Below are 6,817 nucleotides of genomic sequence, written 5' to 3' on the forward strand. Positions count from 1 at the left end.
ACAGCAGCGGGGGGATCCCTTGATCAACTGTCAGATTGGAAAGTGCAATTTTTCTGGAAAGTAAACATCATGTTTGCCAGTTGGAAATAATTTTCTGTTTGTTGGAACTGCTGTTGTTGGAGTGAGGGAGCCATGTCATGGCGTCTGACAAGTTGGGAATGGGGTATAAGAAACAGGCTAAAAAATACCTTTTGTACTGTGCCTCTGATAACAAGAGCCTGAGATTTTTTGATATTTCACTATTGTCATGTAGTAAAAATAAAATCACTTAAGGACTGTATATGAAAAACTTTTAAAGCAGTGGCTCAGACTGAGGATGGACACGTGGGACCTACTGTTAGCTAAACCCACTGTGTTTTAATAGAAACTTTCCTTCATCTCGGGTGATTAGCCAAGATGGTCAGAGATGCAACCCCATGTTCTGGGTGTCCCTAAGCAGGGACTGGATGACAGGGGATGGATCACTCAATAATTGCCCTGTTCTGTTTATTCCCTCTGAATAACATAAAGGAGACTCATGAGCTTCCAGCCCTCTGTGTGGGATAAGACAACGAAGTGGATTTTATGGTCCTACCTTATTTTTTCAAACTTGGTGAGCGAGCTGGCTATAGGGGATGGCATTGACCACTGTCAGAGGGCAGGATACTGGGCTAAATGAACCGCTGGTCTGACCCCGAATGGCCATTCTTATGACAATGAAGTAGAACTAGAGAAGGACTAGGTGGTGAACTAGATGATGATTGTATTGGGAAGAGTATATTACACGGATTTGACGTCACAGCAATGAGACGTTCCCTTTTTTCAAGGATGAGAAAAATTAAAGACAACTATCATACAACACAAACAATGAGGGTTAATGGAAGTCAGTGGGAGTTTGGAGTGTAACAAGGAATGTAGGCTTAGGTCCTACAATTATAGGAATTAAACCCCGCTATGATAACTGGCGTGTTATGTCTGAAGTCATAGGTACACAATACCATGAAACTGTTCATAACTTCCTTGAAATCAAACAAAATATAACTTTATGATCTGTACATTTTCTCTCTTCTATTAGACAAATATATTTTAAATCAATTCTCATTAAAAAAACTAAAGATACACTGTGTATAAGATTTCCATTAAAAATGGTTTAAATGTACATTCACACAGAGACTCACACAACATTGTATATGCAAACAGGAGGAACCATGTTAAACTTGATTGCAATATTCAATAAGCTAAATGGCAACATTTGCTTACAAATGATTAGAAGTTTTCATTCCACATTGAAAGTTTATTTAATTTATACTAAGTTGTGAATTAATAATATTTCATTTCTGAGCATGGTCAAGTGTGTCCCCTGTGTGAGTCAGCTAAGAGACCTTCAGTGTACTGATGAAATGTACGGTGAGCTAGTTGCGTGTGAAAATTTGCTGTATGGAAGCCTTGTTTTCTCAACATCTTACTCTGGTGCCTGAATGTTAGTGTCCAAGGGACAGAATTGGATTGGGGTTTTTTGTTTTTTTTTCTTCTTCTCTTGATAAATGTCAGTACTAAGGATTCACTTTTCCTCCCGTTATATGAAGTTTCGGTTTGTTACAAGAAAAGATTTGAGGCCAGATTCTGATCTCATTTACACACAATAAAAAGAGAGTACCAACCACTACCACCTAGAGTATATCACTCCAGATACAGGCCCTGATTCAGGACAGCACTTAAGCACATGCTTAATTGGAAGCATGTGCTTAAATGCAGTCCTGAATAAGGGCGCTCTCCTGAATTGAGCGTAGCCTACTCCTCCACCCTTCAATTAAGTTATGGCACTCCAGGTTGGCATAGATTTAAGAGAGATCAGAATCTGGCTTTTTGTCAGTAGTCATTAAAAATATACAATTTTTTAAATGATAACATTCATTTAGCAGACTGACAGTTTGCATCTCTGAAATGGGGATTTTCCTGGGGAATCTCTGAGTCAGTACAGCTGCTAACACTGAAGCAGCTCTGAACAGTAGATTATCCCTCTCCAAACCGAACAAGTAGGAACAGGCCAGACATGAGGAAGGGTTTATTTGGGGTTATATAGGAAATAGAGCCCCTGCTTTTCCTCAAGGCCCTCTAAAGGTGACAGCACAGAGTGTTAGTCACAAATGTTGGAAAGAACAGGGAGGATCATGGCACCAAACTGTAACTGCCTTAGACATGAGACTCCCTGATCTCTGACAAACACTCTGACATTTGGCAGCCTGACAGCTTCACAGTTCCATAAGAAGCTTCCTAATTAGAGCCTCTGTGAGAAATAATCCACAACTTGAAGTTTGTCTCTGACTTCCTCGCTGTACTGTTTTCCTTTTTTGTTAGTTCCCATTCTCTCTCTTTTTCTTCCTCTTCTCACTGCTTTCTCTCTCACACTCTCACTGCCCCTCCCCTCCCTCTCTGCAGGCAGGGGCAGTGAAGTGTAAGGCAAGACACATGTTGATTTCTTTCTGTCCCTTCAGCTAAGTACACACATGGGCCGAAGTGCACCTTCTGCGATCTAGGGTCACCTTTGGAGATGGCAGATAATACGGAAGAGAGCACAGCAGAAGGTGAGGCAATGAGACAAAAACGATTCAGTATAACTAGTCTGCAAAAAAAGCGTTCATTTCATCCAAGTTTGAATAAGCTAGAACAAGAGATGGGCCTAGACCAAACCCCTGGATACAAACACTTTCTAACTGTGGGGAAGCAAGAGACTGTATATTCTCATCTGGATCCAGATCTGAATTTTGCAGCTGTACCCTAAATCTGTACTGGGCTGACCCACTATCCTGGATCTGCACAACCTTGATTTTCGGTTGGATGAGAAGGTGAACTATGGAGGAGAATTTAGCAGCTCAGGCCCCTATATTTAGAACACCGCTTACAACAGAAATAGCGCTGTTGTATGGGGGGGAGGGATTCACCCAGTAGACCTGAAGAGGAGAACATATCCTTAAATGTACATGTGCCATTAAAAATGTCTCGTTTGTGGAGCTTATCATTTTGGGGCACATTCTGCCACCTTTACTCACACTGAGTTGTACCTTACTCTCCAAGTAGTCCAAGAATCAAGCCCTTGGTGAGCACTTTAAGCACAATAAGCAGTGCCATCACCCTTGGAATTTGACCACATTAATAAGCAGTATCTGCTATCACAAGTTTATGCGACTTAATGGATCAGATTCAATGGGGGGATAGATTGTTTTAGATGCGATATCCCAAAACCCTTTACAGAGCAGTCAGACTGGCAGCACAGTCACGAACACATGACAGTCATTATTTCACTCAGCAGTAGCTTACTCAGTGGACTGGGCATTAGAACCAGCTTTATGGAGCCAGGGAATTCAATTCCCATCTGCTACTTTTTTCAAAGGAGTGCCATAGACTCTAACTTCCACCTGGACAGTCACCAGTGATTGGCAGAACCCAAGGGATTTTGGCTCAAGCTGATAAACGATGGACAGGCTTGCATATATTCCATAGGACTGCTCTGCAGGTGTCAGCATTAAGTAGGATCCCAAATCCCATTGTGGAGCTTGAATCTACAATTATTAACCATTAACCTTAGTGGAAATTAGAGATTTAATTCAAAGCATGCAATGAGACTACATGATTTGTGTGAAATCATTAAGGCTCTTGATCCAGTGCCCATGAAAGTCAGTGGGAGTCTTTCCACTGGATCAGGTCCTCAGAGAATCAATCCTTTTAGTTACAAATATTTTCATTTGCAAACATTGCAGATGTCATTCTAATCCTTGCAAATCCAGGTACTTCAAATACTGCACTTGTACATACATCTGTTTCAGAGTGATCTGGATCAGTTGGTAAATGGGGCACAAGCAAACAACGTGTTTTAATACAACTGAATGTAAATGTACACGTCTTGGAACAAAGAATGCAGGCCACACTTAAAGGATGGGAGTACTTGTGGCACCTTATAGACTAACAAATTTATTTGAGCATAAGCTTTCGTGAGCTACAGCTCACTTCATCGGATGCATTCAGTGGATTTTCTAGTCTCTAAGGTGCCACAAGTACTCCTTTTCTTTTTGCGAATACAGACTAACACGGCTGCTACTCTGAAACTTAAAGGATGGAGGACTCTATCCTGGCAAGCAGTGACTCAAAGAGATTTCCAACAACAGATGACCTTCAAGTAAATACAGCTGTTTCCCATGGCTCATATTTACAAATGCTCCCTAAGCAGACTGTAGCTGTGGATTCTCTGAGACCATATTTAGTGTTTTTATATAAACTGAATAGATTTGTATTGTTCAGGTGCACTCCATCTACATACAACACTTGTACTGAAAAACTCATTTTGCAGTTCACTAACTATCTATAGAGCCCAAATCAAAACACTCGTTTTGAACACCCTGAAGCAGCAGGAGGGTAAGGCTGCATCTATAACCATATGCCAATGCTGTCTCCAGCTTCTGCAATGGGCCATATCAAAACTCGGCCTCCAAACACCTCAACATTTTGGAGTCAGATCCAGAACCAAACTTTGTGATGTGGGCCCCTCTCTAATTTAGTGCATGAGCTACTATTCAGATTAGTACAGACACAGATGAAGAGGAGAGCACAGACTTGGGGAAGGTATTCATTTAGCAGTGGCCTGATAGAGGTTTGTTGTAGAGAACACAGGGGAAATGAGACAGAGGCACAGGTGTCGACTTTCAGCTTTCCCTGGAGGTGCTCCACCCTGAGGCTCTGCCCTACTCCGCCCTCTCCCCCAAAGCCCCACTCTCACCCTGCCACTTCCTGCTCCTGCTCCGCCCCTCCCCGAGGCTCTGCCCCACCCAGCCTCTTCCCCCAAGTGCGCCCCGCCCCGCCCTTGCTCAGTAACATAGATTATACCATCGGAACACTTGTGAAAACTAAAGTCATGTTATGAAAGGTCCTTCATACCTTGGATTAAATGCTGCTCATCAGCCTTCCCGAGACAGAAGTGCCGTCACGTGTCTATACCCACTTATGCCAGTGTGTCTGACAAAGCAAATATTAGCAGTCAAGAACATTGAGCTGATTATGCAGAATCTCTGAAGGATATGCCTTACCTAGGACTTGATTTTATTGGTAACTAAGGGTGGGATTTTCAAAGGCACTGAAGAGTATTAGGTGCCCATATCCCACTGAAAAAAAATCACAGCTTTAGCAATAACCCAACATTAGCTTAATCTTAAAACTTCCTCCCCATGCTTGGCTGTTCCTAGGTTTTCCCCACAAAAACCTCTGTTCCAAACCCTGGTTTTCTCTATGCCTGAAAGAGGCCCTGGTTCATCTTATATCCTGGCTGTATGTAACTAAACCTTCTCAGCAATAATTACATCGTAACCTAATGCAACATTCCAGCACCTGGTAACAGGATGATTCAATAGAGGAGCCCTGTGTCCTTAAACAGGGGGCTTGAATCTGCCACACTCTTGTAAAGAAGATGCAAAACTACTACCAAAGGTAAGGCCAGATACAAGCTGACTCAAAGCAAACCCTTAGCACTAGGGTTGATCACTTAGAAAACTGGAAGAAACTAACATGCCGAACACCGAGATGACTTCAACTCCATTTTCAAAGGCAGGTGCTGCACGTGCAAATGCTGAAATGCCAACCTTGTCCCAAAACATCAGATGCAACATTAAGGAGGTAGCCCAGCATGCACCTGATGAGTGCAAATGCTGATCAGGTGTGAGACAAACCAAAGTTATGGTTCACAGGATGCATGATCATAGAATCATAGAGCTGTAGGACTGGAAGCTCCACCTAGATTGTGTTTCCATAATTTGTTTATGAGAAGGTTGTGCGTATCAAAAGCCTCACTAAAGTCAAGATATACCACATCTACCGCTTCCCCCTATCCACAAGGCTTGTGATCCTGTAAAAGAAAGCTATTAGGTTGGTTTGACATAATTTGTTCCTGACAAATCCATGTTGACTGATGAGATGCTGGAGCTTCTCACTTTAGTAGAAGTCACAGCAAGTCTGTTTCAGGCAAACCTGGGATCCCCTAGGAAGCCATTCAGTTGGACATGTGTCTGCAAGACCCAAGAGTCCATGTATGTCCTCCTCCTCTACAGCCAACCTCAAACAGCTCCACTATAGGGGGTGGGGTGACCAGACAGCAAGTGTGAAAAAAATCAGGGCACTTATTTTCCAGGGTCAGGTGTATAGTTACCTATATAAGACAAAGCCTCTAATATTGGGATGTCTGGTCACCCTAATGGGAGGGAGGGAGGTGTTAGTTTTGTAGCGTGGGGGCTTGCAGAGAATGCACCCAGAAATGGTTTGTGCATTGCCCCTTGAGGGATTGAGTTATCTCCACAGAACTATCAGTCAGCCCTAAGGAGCTTATATTCCACACCAGGAGCAGAAGTGGTAAACATGTCAGTGTCATTTCACCATGTTCATATGGCGTAGGGTTCCAGTGACCCAAAGCACCTCTGCTGGTACAGTTTTAGGCAGTTTTGACAGCCTGGAGTCAGCTGGAGGCAGCTGCTACGTTCAGAGCTATAATCACCACCAAGGCAGACTGTGCCCAGATGCTGCAGGACAACATGGAGCAGAACTGCCATTTTTAAGCAGACAACAGATGAATTTTTAATTCCTCAGGGCTTCTTGCTCCACTACTTATAGAAGGTCAGGTCAGCTTTTGCAAGGTAGCCACGGGGACAATATCCCAGCCATACACACCTTGGAACCTATGTGGGAAATTCAAGAAAGCAGCTGATTGGAGCGAATACAAGGAGCCATGCCATTCAGGTTTGGCAGATGAGCGCATACAATTCTCTATATTTTCCCATATCCTGTAGTTAATTATCTGTGT

Source organism: Caretta caretta, chromosome 11 (assembly GCF_965140235.1).
Source record: "Caretta caretta isolate rCarCar2 chromosome 11, rCarCar1.hap1, whole genome shotgun sequence".
NCBI classification, from domain to species: Eukaryota; Metazoa; Chordata; order Testudines; family Cheloniidae; genus Caretta; species Caretta caretta.